Below are 16,996 nucleotides of genomic sequence, written 5' to 3' on the forward strand. Positions count from 1 at the left end.
CGTAGGTAATATTACTCTTGATAATAATGACTATGCTTACTTTGTAAACTTGGCTAATAATTTACTGTATTTTTCTATATTGAATAAGAGAATCCGTTAATGAAAAATAAACATAGTCTGTAAACTTCAGTCCAATTTTTTCTCTCGTATAATGTCGTATGCGTCTAGTAATAATACAGAACTGAACGTCCACCGTCACAACAATAGATCTGTTTGCTGCACCGCAGTGTTCTGCGGTGTGGCGTAGCGAAAACTGGAACGTTTACAGCCCATAAAACCTACCAGAAGAGTTATTTTGTAAAAATTTTGGTTTATGTGTTGTTTGTCTCGTTCTGCTGATATGTGTGTTATCACCAGAGTGGTAAATTTTTGGAGTGGAGAATTTTACATTTGAATAAAGATATTTTTGGATACACTTCGATACGGTGACGGTTTTTTAGTACAGTGAATATTTCTGAACAACTACTGTAATTTTAAGAATTGTGTATACAAGAAATATATATGAAAAATTTAAGTTTTTTTACGTTTTAAGTATATTTTGCAAGATACTTTACACCTCTTAAAAGAAGCCAGAAAAATGGAAACTCTGATAACACTACCAAAAGTTTCAGGGTAGTACTTAATCTATTTATTATTTTACATCCAAATATTCCAAATAATGAAGAAGGCGATAATTTACAAATTGTAATAGATGAAATGTTTTTGAAAGATATGTCTGTAGTAGAAGAAAGAGCAGCGATAACTTTAACTTACGATATAGAATCTGTACCTGTTGTTCTTTTGGAAGAAGTTCCTGAACAAAATACAAACAAACTTTAGCACTTTACGCAGAAAATACTCAACAAACAATCACAGGATCCGCTGCCATTTCAACTTTTGATTCAGTTCCCTCCACTAGTCAAAACTCTATAAATAAGATCAGTACCATGGAAGATTGTTTACCTTGGGCCAAAACTCCCGAACGTAAGGGAATACGTAATACCGAAGGATCTAGTTTTGTAATTTTTTCTTCAGTTTATAAAAGAGAATTAGAGGAAAAGGAAAGCAAAAAAAAATGAACCAAAATTAGAAAATCAAGCAAAACGATTTCTGAAAAGTAAAGAAAATTCCTTGAAAGGAAAAAGTGTTAAACGAAATACTAAAATTAAGGTACTTAAAGAAACATCTTTATTTCAGCAGAAACCTAGTTTTTAGATGACTTAAGAGTAAACAAACTTTTAAATAAAGAAGATGATCGACAGCCCCATGAAAAAATGTGGAAATAGGTCAATTCCAAAAGCACGTTAGAAATCTGTCAGTATTAGGATTTGATCCAGAAGTTCCAGAACTCTGCTGACCACCTAAAAATAATATTTTTATGAATAAAGGTATATCCTTTACATGTACTGGAAATGTTTTCCTTATGAGGTTTGGAGTTAAATGCCAGAAGTATTCCACAATATTTCACAAGGGATGTCTTAAAACATATGATTTATATAAAGAATATTTTGTTTGTAGATCTTGTCTTAAACAACTTGTACAAAAAATATTATTTTTGTAAAATTTGTTTTTAAAAAATATATAAATAATGACACTTTGTTTGTACGTAAGTACTTATGTTTTAGTTTTGTTTTCAATGCTCAATCAATAGTTTGATATAAAAATTATGCCAATTACTGGGTACTAATGATTGATAACATGTATAATATTATACACACAGAAATATGGAGATAGATCAGAGATGCAAACTAAAGATGGTATAGTGACAGATGCGAAGAGATTGAACAGTTGGTAGAGAAACATGATAACTTAAACCTTCATAAAAAAATTAGGGAAATAACAGGCAGTAATATTAAAAAATTAAACATACTGCTGGACAAAAACGGCAAAATAATTATAGACGTCAGTGAAAGGCTTAAAAGATGGCAGGGATATATTCAAGAGCTATTTAAAGACGAACGGACTGAGATAGTGCTAGAGCATGAAAAGACATAACAGAAGATGAGGTATTAGAGGCGATAAAGCGAACAAAGAACAACAAGGCAACAGGTCCTGACGAAATACCTGTAGACATAATAAGGTTAATAGAAGAACAGCAAATTGGAATATTGGTCGACTTATTCAATCCAATATACAGTACAGCAATCATTTACAGAGATTGGCTGATGTCAACCTTCATAACATTACCAAAAAAAACCAAATGCAAAAGAATGCCAAGACCACCGGATAATAAGTTTAATGAGTTATACGCTCAAAATATTTTTAAAAATTATACACCGGAGAATACACAACAAACTTGAGCACGCCATAAGTGACACACAATTTGGATTTAGAAATGCACTGGGAACGAGGAAAGCCCTGTTCGCTGTAAATGTACTTGTGCAAAGGTACATGGATGTTAATCAGCCAGTATATATGTGTTTCTTGGATTACAACAAAGCCTTCGATAAGGTCAGACATAACCGTCTTATCGAATTACTTGAAAAGAAAAACTTATATATGAGAGACATCAGGATCATTAGCGCTATCTATTATAATCAGATCGCTGTGGTAAAAGAGAACAACGTTTTTTCAAATGAAATACAGATTGAGAGGGGCGTTAGGCAGGGCTGCGTCCTGTCTCCTACTTTGTTTAATTTGTATTCAGTGGAAATAATCAAGGAAGGACTAGAAGAACTAACTATGGGAATAAAGGTAAATGGCAGACCAATCAATAATACACGGTTTGCCGACGATACTACTTTATTAGCAGATTGTCTTGAGGAATTACAACAAATGGTTGACAAAGTGATAGAAATCAGTGAAGAAAACGGACTGTCCCTAAACACAAAAAGACACAATTTATGGTAATTGCAAAAGCCCAACAGCGCCAAGAAAACATAACAATACATGGAGAACAAATTAAAAACTATCTGGGTACAATAATCAACGAAAATAATGCGTACACAGTATAGATTAAGGCAAGAATAGGACAGGCAAGAAATTCTTTCAACAAACTGAAAAAAATACTCTGCAGCAGGGACATTTCAATTTCTTTAAAGATGACACTTCTGAGATGCTACGTGTTCTCCGTATTATTTTATGGATTAAAGGCTTGGACATTAAAGAAAGATCTTTCGGACATATTAGAAGCCTTCGAGTTATGGGCCTACAGAAGGATATTAAGAATATGTTGGGTGGATAGAGTCACGAATGTCGAGGTTTGAGAAGAATGGGAAAAGATAAAGAGGTTTTAAATACAATTAAAGTAAAAAACTGCAATATCTGGGACATGTCATGAGGGGCGAGTGTTAAAGGACAGTGTCTGGGACATGTCATGATTAGAAGCCTTCGAGTTATGGGCCTACAGAAGGATATTAAGAATATGTTGGGTGGATAGAGTCACGAATGTCGAGGTTTGAGAAGAATGAGAAACGATAAAGAGGTTTTAAATACAATTAAAGTAGAAAACTGCAATATCTGGGACATGTCATGAGGGGCGAGTGTTACAACTTGCTGCAATTAATAGTACAAGGAAGAATACAGGGTAGAAGAGTCGCGGAAGAAGACGCATCTCCTGGTTAAACAATTTGAGAGCTGGGTTTAACTGCTTTTTTGTTGACCTCTTTAGAGCAGCGGTATCGAAAGTGTGAATTGCTATGATGGTTGCCAACCTTTTTGGAGGAGATGGCACATGAAGAGGAAGAAGAATGATTGAGTACAGTTCCAATTACTATATGCCAATAACTAGAATATAACTGACACAAATTAGGAAATGTGTATAATGTCTAAAATAACCTATTTTTGCAATATTTTCCTCAATATTTATAATAAAATGACATTAAATTTGTGTTCAGTAATAATAGTAAATTATAAAAAAATTCAAAATATCCCCCTATGATGTTACCTATATTAGTAAATCTAATTTTTAAACAATTGTTTTCCCTAAAGTGCCAATAACTAGGTGGTTTACCCTATATCTAGGTTTCTGTACAAAAAACTGTAATTAAGTTGAGTTGCAGCGAGAATAACTAGCCTATATAAGCGATATATAATTTTTATAAATACCATATGAAAAAATTTACGCTTTAATTCAACCGTTCAAATATAATCCTTCTCTCATTACAACCCTTTACTGACAATTGTAATATAATACCACAAAATCTATTTACAAATGAATCTAGCGCAAAATACATAACTGCCAACTTTTATTTTTTACCATAACTGTAAATTTTCATTTGATATCAGCCGAATTTGGCAACAAAAAATGTTTTCATCAAATTTTCAAATTAATTCGTTGCATATTCATTTTAACTGTTTTAATGATTTTTTTTGTAGTTGAAGTTTCGGATGAGTTTTTATTGCTGAGCATATGCTTCAAAATATTAAAATATTGTAGCAGTAATAATTTTGTAAAACTGAACGTTATAATTAAAACGATTTTGGATTTTTTTCAATTAAAAACATTTCTATGTTTTTATATTATAACGCATGAAAAATTTATTTGCAATGTTTGTATAATATCAACAAAATTGAAATTGGAGATTATAACATAGGATTTGTTAGGATTATTTTTTATATTGACGGATTATGTTTTAAAATGAAAATTCTAGCTTGCTTCACGACGTAAAAATTCAACAAAATATTACATGTACATGTACATAATAAAATATGCACTGATCCAAAATTATTGTCATCAAAGTAGACTCTGAAGGACAGAGATAGCTATACAGCGCATCATCATCATCATCAGTGGTGCTACAGCTCTAGTTGAGCCTTGACCTTCCCCAGTCTATTTCGCCAGTCGTTTCTGTTCATTGCCAACCGTTGCCAATTTGCCGCGCCGATTTTCCTTGCGTCCTCGTCCACACCGTCCCTCCATCTCAGTCATGGTCTGCCTCTACTCCTATTTCCCACTGGGACCGATAATAGAGTTCGTCTGGGTGGGTAATTTTCATTTGCTCTTGACACATGTCCAGCCCATCTAAGCCTACCTATTTTTATGAAGGATATTACATCTCTGCAAGGGCCTGCGTAGCGCAAGCGGTAGGATGCTTGCCTCGCAAGCCGGTGGTCCGGGGTTCGAATCCCACCGCTGGCAAGAACATCTAGACATTTTAAAAATGTCTATAGGCCCCAGGTCGACTCAGTCTGAATAAAAATGAGTACCTTAAGTAAAACCAGGGGTAATAATAGACGGTTGAAGCGTAGCACTGGCCATGTTACCTTCCTTGTATACCGTAGGCCCTAGATATAGCAGACTACCCTGCTATACTCCCAAAGCCGCGACAGCGGTATAAAACGGGAGACTATTATATATATTATTACATCTCTACCATTTACTATTTTTTTATACTTCTCGTACAATTCGAAATTATATCGCCTTCTCCAAATACCATTCTCACAGAATGCGCCCATTATTCTTCTTAGTATCTTCCTTTCGAAGACGAGCAGAAGATTTGCGTCTGTTTTGGAGATGGTCCATGTTTCTGACCCATATGTCAGCACTGGTAGGATGAGTGTTCTATATATTATTAGTTTGGTTTTCTGGCTTAAATTTCTGTTTTTTAGCTGCTTGCTTAGTCCAAAATAACATTTGTTTGCTAGCAGTACCCTCCGTTTTACTTCTTCAGATGTGTCATTATCGTTTGTTATGAGAGAACCCAAATATGTAAACTTATTCACTACCTCAAAATTATATTGGTCTATACTGAAGTTTTCTTCGGCGTTTCTAGCTCTATCTCTGTTATTTGGAATAGATGCTAACATTTTGGTTTTTTCCTCGTTTATTTTAAGGCCCATATTTTGTGCGGCTGTCAAGAAGGTGGAAGTCGCATACAGTGGATGTCTATCATTAATTCAGATATACTTCTCAGTTTACGTCATTTGACTTTTCACGTTTTAGTAAAAAAAAAACATTATTAAAAATGGTTTTCTCGGATCAACAAGACCGATATATGCTCGAAATGTCATTTTAGAAATGGCCAACGAATTAACGGAAAATGGGTTTACTATGACCGAGATGCTCTTGAAGATTTTATTGAAGAATTTCCCAATATAAATATAAAAGCAACAAAATACATATACCAGTAAACGGTACTCCATACAGTAGCAAATAGTTTTTTCGACAAATAGTGACAAAATAGTGACAAAGGCGGTTGGCTAACGAATTGTTTTTAAAAGTTGACGCTTCGTGTGGGCGATAATTACCTAAGCGATCTGCAATTTTAACAAAATACTTTAATTTTTGTGTAATTATTTGTTAATAACAATATTGTTGTTTGCAACATTGTATTAACAGCCATTTAAGTGTTAGATAAATTCTGTATTTTTGTAAACAAAATCTTGGCTTACGATACGGGAAGAATCAAAAATAACAAAAAGTCTGTTAATATTTTAGCAATGTTTACATACAGTTGCGAATCTTCAACACAGTGTCTTGTTTACTTTAACTTATTCACTACATATTTTTCAATGTCAGACTTCACTTTATAGAAATATGATACCATAACACCTAAATATGTCAAAATCTAACAAATACTAAGTGCCATTCAGATGTGTTGGCGAAATTTAAATTTCTACTCTTTAGTTGTAACTTGGTAATAAAATATTTACTTTGTTAAAAACTAATAATTCTAATTTTGTAGTTTTCTCCTGAAGAAGTCACAAAATCGTGACGATGGAAATCATACCGGTTATAACCAGTACCACTGATGTCTAAAAATATTGCTTATTGTGTCAGTTCTCTCACTAAATTAATTTTTACAGTTATCATTTAATTAACATTATATATAGTATCAACTATATAGAAGAAAATTATCTACTATGTGTATGTGGTGGTGTCTTCTTAACCAAATACTGTGCTATATAAGTACATTTATTATTTTAATGTATTTGAAGGTAAACTAAACCAAACTAATCTACATTCATTTTACATATTCCCAATTGTCAACAAACGCACGTGAAAGTCAAACAGGGTCGTACTAAGGTGTATCATATGATTTTTTAAAATATTTACTTTTGACACTTTTAGTCTAAGAATTTCTTGAAATTTAATCATTGTGCTAAAATAAAATATTCATAACTGAGAGATACATAACAAAGTGAACATTTTAAATAAATTAGCATTGTCATCGTTAATCAAAACATAAAAACATACCATTTAAATTACCCAGAGTCTGAGGAGCTACATGTACTGGTGTCTTCGTCTGGATTTATTATTATGGATTCGATATGATTCTCTATTATATTGTCCAACTTCCACATTTTGGACTCGACTTTCTGTTGAACGTGTTGCACACATTTCTGCCACGTAGTGAAACTAATATTATTTATTGCATCATTTTAAATTTGCAGATATTTCATATCTGCAAATTTAAAAGTAGTGTTTTTTGCTGCTACATAATTTTTTACTTCCGCCCAGATGAGCTCAATCGGATTGAGCTCACAATGGTATGGAGGCAGCCTTAACACTACTTTGTTTTGGTTTTTTGCCATCTCATCAATAATATATCTATTATATTGTTCCTTAACGATAGCCAGCAGTTGCACTTTTAACATGGAGTCCTCAATCCCTATATTTTTTGATTTCAGCCACGCTTGAATTTTAGCTTTTCTAGAAGAAGTAGTTGAAATGTTTTCCAATTTTCTTGAATGATAAGACGCGTTGTACAATACGATCATGAAGTTGTCTTCTAACTGGGGCAGTATATTTTTAAACCAATTTTAGAAAGATTTCCCGTCCATCTCTTCATGCTATCCCCCACTTTTTTTTGATTCAAATACCCACATTCCTTCTGGAACAAACCCATCTTCACTGTCAATATGACAGATTATTATTCTTTTTCCTTTTCCTGAAAATTTTATTCGTTTAAAATTTACTTGAAGTGAAAAAACACATAAACGTTTACCTGCAGGATTTTTTAGCCCCGTAGAAAATCCATCTAAAAACGCTTGTTTATAGGACGTTACCGAATTGTCGACCCATGCTTTAGATTTGGTGTGACCAGCGTTTAGCCAAGTCTCGTCTAAGAAGTAAATTTTACGGTTTTCGTTTCTGTAGGACTTAATTTTTGTCTCCACAAGACAATTTTATCCCTGTCCATCAAAATGCTGTTTTAAAAACTTAAAATTTATTTCTTTCAATAATTTAAAAAACGTAGTTCTTTTAAAAACGTCTTTTTTTGGACACATATTTAGACACGACAGGTATAACTTTCTTTAGCTTATTATAGAAGGGAAAATAGAAGGCAGACGCGGTCCGGGTAGACGACAAATGACCTGGCTCCGCAACATCAAAGATTGGGCAGGATTAGACTTTCAAAGTTTAATAAGAAAAGCCCAAAATAGGGAAGACTTTGCAAAGGTTATCTTCGCTAAGAAGACGGCACCTAAAGAAAAAGTAATTCTTTTGAAGTTAGGCAAAATCGGATCTTCATTAACAACCCTCAGAACTTTGTCTATTGTGGGTATTTCATTTCGAAAAAAGAATTGATGGATTATTCTTCTTATTGCTTCTCTGTCAAATTCATCCAGCGAGTTAACAATACTTTTACGATGCTCAACTGATTTTGGTGTCGACAATGTTCCCGTAATTTCATATTCATGAACCACATTGTCACACTACGGCTACACAAGCCTACAATAAATAAAAAGTAACAATATTTGTTAAATAAACTGAAAATGCGCACTCTAAAATATATAATAGAGACACAATCAGTACGTGTTTTATCTGCTACTCTAATAGAAATGGCACTTTTCAACATTGTAGGGTTCTGCTACATTTCCGTTTTGAATACATTTATAATTATTTCTTTTGTTTTAAGTCAAAATGTCCCTGTACTGGTCTTTTTTTAGGTGAAGTGACGGTTAAATCAATATCAAGAAGTTCATCGGCTGTATCAGTGCTTGACATTTTGTTATTCTGTTTATCTTCAATAACTTAAGGTTGATCTTCATCCTCGATTAATTTGTTTCTGATCCTAGAGAGCTCTACTGCGGTATACTACTGTGGTAATTTTTTTAACTTAATCGTAGATTTCTACATGATGACTCTGTAATATTTTCAAACCCTAACATAAATTGCAGTTTTCTATCATTATATCAATTGGCTGAGTTGCCAAGTTGTGTAAACAGTAATTTTATCAAATACCTATAATACGCTATAACTTATACTACTAGTAGACCAAGTAAGCAAAGATATTTTTAACACCATCTTTATGTATAATACTTTACTGCTCTGCTGTGTCAGTCGAAGTATAATAATTATCTAAACAATTTTATCGACAAAGAAATTATTGCGGCTATCTCTGTGAATATCATATTACCATTAAATTGGTACATCATATTATATTACATTTTTGTTGATAGTTAAAAATTAAATGATCTGGTATTATGTATTATTTATACTATCTCAGTCTTTAAGGAATAATACATTTTACTATGTCTTCCTCTTCATCAAATTAGTTCATAATAGAAATAGCAAGCAATTTTACTTGAATTTTACAATGAATTATTTACTTGAATTTACAGTCCGTAAACAAAAAATCGTTTTTGATTCGCTTTCCGTATCAGTTATTTTTAATGGGACTGATTGTATTTTTATTTTAATTTTGTTTAGGCTTCTTAATACCATAGTGAAAAGTTATCAAATTTTTATCTCGAAAAAGAAAATATAACGATCACATCACAGCTACAGAGAGAAATTAATTATATTTACTTTTAAGTAAAGTGCATACTCAATTTTTAATTGTAATTAATTTGTTCCCAGCTCTGATATCTAATAAAAAGTCTATATTTTACCAAAGTATCGTTATATTATACGCGTTGACAGTATACGCAAAAATTTTAACCACGCATACATTTGCCTTTAGCTACTGAACGTAATAGAGTATGCAAAATATTCTTAATGAATACCCTAGATATTTCCGAGAAAACCATCAGAACTGTTGTGAAAAAGAACAACAACTGTACTGTCAAAGGCATTCAGCATGAAGATCTTAGAGGAAGACACAATAATCGTCACCAGATTACTCCATCTCTACGACGACGTCAGAGATCATATTAACTCCATTCGGAGAATCGAGAGCCATTATTGTAGATCTCGCTCTAAACGCGAATATATAGAAGGCGATCTTACCATTGCTGCTTTACACCGAAATTATGTTAATAAATGTGTTTCTGAGGATAAACAATATATTCCACACCAAACGCATGATCACATTTTTGTGATAGACTTTAATATCTCCTGTCAGCCCAAGAAAGACCAGTGTGAAGAATGTACATTCTCTAATAATGCTGACGATAAACCAAGTTTACAAGCGAAACAAAAACCAGATGAAAGAGAAAATCCTTTCAAGATCAGAAAAAGAAAAAGACAAACAAAAAGTTAGTGAGATATTTATAGTTGCAGTATATGACTTGCAGGCTGTAATGCTTTGTCCACAGGGCGAGGTCTCTAGTGTTTATTATATTTCGAAAGTAAATGTACTTAATTTTACAATTACCGGTTTGTGGCTCTTTTGTATTGAAGTAGCGATATATAGCGAGTATATTTTAATATACAATACATATAACACAATACAAAACATACACTTCTCCAAGAAATTAACGCACCACTTCAATAATTCTATTTTATTTGTAAATAGACAAAGAATAAAAAATAAAACTTCACCAGATTTACGCTACATTTTATTAGTAATTATAACAATTTGTCTAATCATCAGAACATGTTGAAGTACAGGAGAAAAAAAATAAAAAGGAAAATTCTAAAAAAATAATGATAACAAAAGTAAACTAAAATATGAAAAAAGTCTTAATAACGAGTGTTTCCACCTCTAGTACGTATAACAGCCTCACATCGTTGGCCTATACTTAAAATTAATTGCCGTATTTCATTTTGGTCTAGTTCTCTCCAAATCTGGATCAGCCTCTCTCCCACTTCCTGTAAGTTGTTTGGTTGGATCGGTGTCGCTCTTAATCGCCTACCAAGGATATCCCAAAGATTTTAAATCGGATTTAAATCCGGACTGTGCTGGCCATTCCATAGTATTAATTTCTACCTCTTCTAGATAATTTCTGACGATATGTGCAGCGTGAGGTTTGGCATTATCTTGCATTAGTAAGAAATTTTCACCGACATAAGGAGCGAATGGTAATACATATTGCTACAGGATCTCCAATATGTACGTTTCAGCTGTAACAGTTTCATTTTCTATGACCACTAGGTCCGTAGGTGCGGTCAAAAAAATACCACCCCACACTATAACGGATCCTCCACCAAAAATCTGGTGTGTGAGAAGTTACACTGAGCATATCGTTCGATGGGTGGTCGCAACACACGAACACGTCTGTTGTTATTGTACAAACAAAATCGGAATTCATCAGTAAATAGCACTCGTTCCCAGTCAGCCTCTAACCAATTAACGTGTTCTCTGGCAAAATGTAGTCTCCCCCTTCAATGCTCTGCAGTTAATAGAGGACCCCGGACGGCAATCCTAGGTGTTAATTTGTATTCCCTAAGTGGCAGGCGAACAGTTTCAGTACTACTTTGTATAGCATGCACGTCTCGAAGCTGAATTTGTAGACTTTGATGTGTTACAAAACGTTGTCGAAGAGCAGAAATTCTTAAAAATCGATCTTGAATAGGGGTAGTTACCCGGTTTCGTCCTTGCCCTGGTCTGAGGGTAGGATCCCCTGTTTTGAGGAATCTTTCTAACACCCGTGAGATGGATATGTGGGACACATTAAACCGACAACCAATTCTCCGGTAACTCCAACCTTCTTCCGACAGTATCACTGCCTGGGCACATTCATCTTGGGTTAAATTACGTGATTGACGCTCCCTAATAAACACAATTAACAATAATCAACAATTAAACAGTAGCCGAATAAAATTCGTTGAACACTTGGAAATTAGTATATTTATAGAATAAGTACATTTTTTGCTTCTTTTTGTTTGTTGCAAAAAAAAACTATAGCGATAACACACAGTTAATAAATATAGAGTGTACGAATAGCATACACAAGGGGCTTGCAAAATATAACATTACAATGGAAATTTTTATTAACGCTAATAAAATATTTTAATATTTCAAAGTGGTGCGTTAATTTCTTGGAGAAGTGTACAAAATATCAAGTTTTAAATTTTCAAGATTTTGACCGGTTCAAAATTCAAACCGATAACATTTATATTAAATTTTGTTATAATCTGCCAAACTGTTGTACAAAGTAATTGATATGGCAACCCTGTTAGTATGACGTTTCGTTTGAAGCGTTTCGAAGCCGAACGTAATGCTATCTATCGATGATAAATACTACCATTGTTTCAGATGGAGCCATATCCCTACATTACAATTTGAAGGCGGCAGTTCACGACATAATTCTTGTTTAACGAGATGTTTGGTATGTTTAGGAAAAAATGTTTAACGTTTTATTGCAAATATTTTCCACTTTTACAGTTTTATATACGTTTTTATTAAAAAAAAATTTCGGTTTCTTACCGGTAACTTTATTATAAGCTGAAACATATTATTTTTTCTTATTGGGACAAAACTGTAAATTCAAAAACTTTAAAAAAATTCATAAGTATTTCTTATAATTATATCTTGATGCTGTAAAAAAATTAACAAAATCCTATGTTTGGTTTTCCCGCTTTATACTTGGAAAAAAGTAGTTTTTTTGAGTTTTTTCAAAAACGAAAACATGAAGTTTGCTTAAAAGTTGTCAAAATACTTCTAGTCATCACATATACCTTCTCAATTGTTTTCAAATTTTTTGAATTTGGGGTTTGTCTTTTGGGGGGTGCAGATCAATCTTAATGTACTTAGTTGATTGAGAGAATGTCAAAAAAGCCTAGGGAAAAATAATATGTATTCTAATAATCATGCAATTAAATTTTAGATTACTTTAAAACATTTACCTTAAATACAAGATACAATAAAAAATAACAATATTCATACAACTATAGCACGGGTAAGTTTGTGATAATATATCAACTAAAAAGTTAAAGCTACTCTGACCTTAACAATTATGACAATGTTGATGATTTTTGCGTTAATATATTTATTTGGAATGATAATCATTTGAAGCTAAGATTACAAATTTAAACAGCAAATTATACCAATTTAATTGCCTAATCTAAAGTTTTTGGCACCAGTTACGGATTAGAAAAAAATAGAAATATCCAAGGAAATTTCCAAATTCCAGCACTCTCGTACCTTTTAATCCCCAATTCAAAGATCTCGATAAAAACCCGAAACGTGTACGGACCGCCAACTTTTCAAATTCCATTCCCGCCTCTTCGATAACTTCGTTACCATCTCAAACTAATTCAGTTGCAGGCCGCCGCTGCTCATCTATAAAAATGTTGGGAACTAAATTTCATTTTGGAAACTAAAAATGTTTTGTAATGCATAACGCGATGGCTTTTCGTAAGTGTAGATTGTGTGTTGGACGGAAACCAACTTTAATCAGAATTTATGTTCCATCTTTGGAGTTGGAACGCCACCGGAAACATCAGTTTCTCGTGGAGAAATAATTGAGCAAGATGAATTGGAGTGATTTACAAACAACTCGATGGAGTTTTCTGATTTACTTGATGGTTTTTTTTTTGAGGGAAAGATGCTTTTACGTGTGATAAATTGTTGAGGAGTTTATAAAAGAAATTGTGATTTTCGGGCGAAAAATAAAAAAAGCGTAATTGGAATATAAAAAAATATATAAAAAGTTATAAATTAGAATTAGAATTAGAAGTAGACCTATAATATGAAAAAAACATTATCAAAATCTAATCATTGGTTCAGAAAAAAAAGGTTCACACTTATGGTACATTTATACATATGGTGGTGCGTTAATTTTGAAAATAGTGTATTTCGTCCTATATGATACATTTATTGTGGTGAAAATTTTTAGTATTAGTTTTCTTGGAAGCTCTTTCATATTTTTCCTGTCTCGAGATCCTTCCTCTTCCGAGAGATCGAGATCTTCCGGCTTTTTTGGATCAACATTTTCTTTTGTTTCTATTTTATCTTTAATTACTGAATTTTATTTCTTCAGGCTATCTCATTTTTTCAGCTTTTTGTTCATTATTTCTGACCCAGCTACCATCTGCTTTTCTTATTGAATAGTTATGCATGGTAGCTGTTAAACTTTTTAATTGCTAAAGTAAATTGATGTATGTGTAATAACAATAACAGTGTTATCACTTTTAAATTTTAAAAAAAGGTCGACATGGGAACAATTTGGAAACCTCTGTTAAAAACAGAAAAAGTATATTAGAAATATATTTCGGAAGTAACAGATTTGTGGTAAATATTATGAAAGGGAACATTTTAAATTTTTATTTCACCACGATTTCTAACTTTTTTTAAAAAATTATAATTTCAATTTCCAAAATATAAACCCTTCAAATCCATTATTCAATTTAATCCGTCGTGTTATCCGCCATCCGAATTCCCATCAAAAAATCAAACCTCGAAATTCCTCCTCATAAAAAATTCAAACATAGTTAGCTGGTGTTTAGCCGGTGGTTATAATCGCAGGATCCTACCACTCGCCCTTCTTCTAGGGGTTATCCAGTCGCCCTCCCCGAATCCATTACCACTAATTCAACACAAATGAAATTTGGAAACTGCGCGAATCACGACCTGCCCGCAAAATTGAATGTACACTTGAAAACTAATTAAAAGTATTTGTATGGTAATGGGGATTATAGCTCTCGAGCAGATACGTGATCGCTTATATGCGTATTATTGGTCCGAAATCATTTTCATGTATAATCTAGAAAGGGATTTGGGTTAAGATAACAACTGATACTTTAAAAGTCAATTAATATGAAGAACTTACAGACTTACCATCAGACAAGAATATTTTACTAGCGGAATTTTATAAGAAACCTAGTATTGAATTAAAAACGTATTATATTAAAAAGGTCTATGCATTAATATATATATTGAGTTTATACCCATAATGCCTGTTTTAACGGGGGGGGGGAGGTTAGAAGGGGGTTATAGGTATTTAGGAGTAAATAATATCAGCAAGTAAGTTTGTTGTAACATTTTTTTGTGATTAAAATATTAAATTATTGTTAATTCTTTTACCGCCGTGCTGATACGCTCATGGTCGGTTTAACAGAGGCAAAATTTTTATTGAAACTATCGACTACCTCAAAATACGGAATAACCGACTTATTAAAAACGACGGTTTAGGTAATCCTCGGTTAATTCCTTCCGGCTTTAAGGCCGGGTTCCTTTATAATAAAGTTGATAAATATCGTCGGGGCACGTAGTAATGTTTTCTTTCTATAATAACCTAATCCAAAGGATTTAAATTTTTTGATGTCCAATTGCTGGTACCGTTGTTTAAGTAGAAACTTTCGGAATTTTAACCTTCTTAGAAATACTACAGAAGAAAAATCAGGCTGATTAAGTTTTGTAGGTAAGTAGGTGGACGAAGTCCACCTAATATGTTTATTATTTGTTTATATAGTGTGTTGACCAACTTTATTTACTAATTAACTGTTAATATCTTTTCTTGGGTTTGGTCTCTGAACCTAAATATCTTTCCTTATTTTTTTTCTTTTCTAAGGTTTCTTAATTTTCTCCTTAAACCCCAAAAAATTGAGTGGCGCCCTGTTTCTATCTTATCGTATCTTTGGTAATTTTACCCATCTATCCTTTTGTTTATTTCTGTATCTTTTCCAATATCTCTTATCCTATCTTTACTTATTTCGTCCGTTGGACCCATTCCCGGTTCCAAAAGCTAGTTTCGAACCCACGACTCGCTCTCCACCTACCATCTGGCTGCCGTTCGCAGTGTCTCCATTGGTGACCTTTCTAACACCATCCAAAAAAGGTTTCCGAGGTTACAAGTTTTAGATAAATATAATCAACAGAACCTCTAGGTTTAGTAGCCATTACTTTGTGGTCCGGTAAGGGACAACACTTAGGAACTCTTTTTGGTATTGTTGTTCTAGTACATTCATATTCCCTTGGTTTTAATTCTGCAAGCAAATTGAAACTCGTAAATAAATTGGCATTTTGTTTGGAGGATCAATAATCATTTGGTCAATCAGACGTCTGTCAAGCCAGAATAATGATGATGATGACTTTGTCTATTGGCCATTTGAAACATTAAATCTTTTTTAACGTTGTAGTTTCTTTCTAAAATACCTTATCAATAGAATATCACGTTTTCGTGCTTTATAGGAAGAGTTCTTACTGTTTGTAAACAATTGCAGTTTTATTCTAAGAAAAATCTATTCTGAAGAAAAACTATGGCCTATTAAATTTTTAATTTACAACACTTAGAAATGTACGTGTCTATTAATTATTCAAAACAATAGTGGCAATAACAATTTCTTTCGACAGTTATAGGTGCTTTCGCCGGCCTATAAAATTCACCGTAGATACGATCTTTCAACATAGATACCGACCGTTTTATACCCGAGCGGAGGGTGTTATCTCGCCTGCGAACTTTCCATTATTAAAGTAATCCTTTCTCACTCCCAAATAAACAGCTATAATGCGACTCAGGTTGGTTAGTTCGGGAAATATTTGTATTACATCACCTTTGTTTGCCTAATATTGATACGACCGACGGGGTTACCTATGAATAGGGTTAAAGTTGGGAATTTATAGTTTAAGTCAGATCGGCTTTGAATGTTTCTTTGTTTTAGCGTTGGAAATATTGTCATTTATTTAATACATTTTCGTACAAAATTTGTTTATCGAAATTTATAAATTTTCATTAATTAAAAGTGTTTTGTTTAAGAAATATTATCGTGACAATCTATCGCTTGTTTACAAAGGACCTTTTATTACTATTCATACACTTTTAAGAAAACGTAAAACAATATTTCGTTTACTCTTTATTACTAGAATATACTTCATAACTTCTAATTGTTTTTCTGAAGTTTTTTTCTCCTGGCATCTTAATTTTCTATTGCATTTTGTTGTATAAAAGAATGTTAAGAATAGACATAGTTGCAAATTCGTAAAATATACTGTATTCGTTCGTCTTTCTTTTTATAGCATGTGGG

Source organism: Diabrotica undecimpunctata, chromosome 6 (genome assembly GCF_040954645.1).
Source record: "Diabrotica undecimpunctata isolate CICGRU chromosome 6, icDiaUnde3, whole genome shotgun sequence".
In the NCBI taxonomy this organism is placed as follows: Eukaryota; Metazoa; Arthropoda; class Insecta; order Coleoptera; family Chrysomelidae; genus Diabrotica; species Diabrotica undecimpunctata.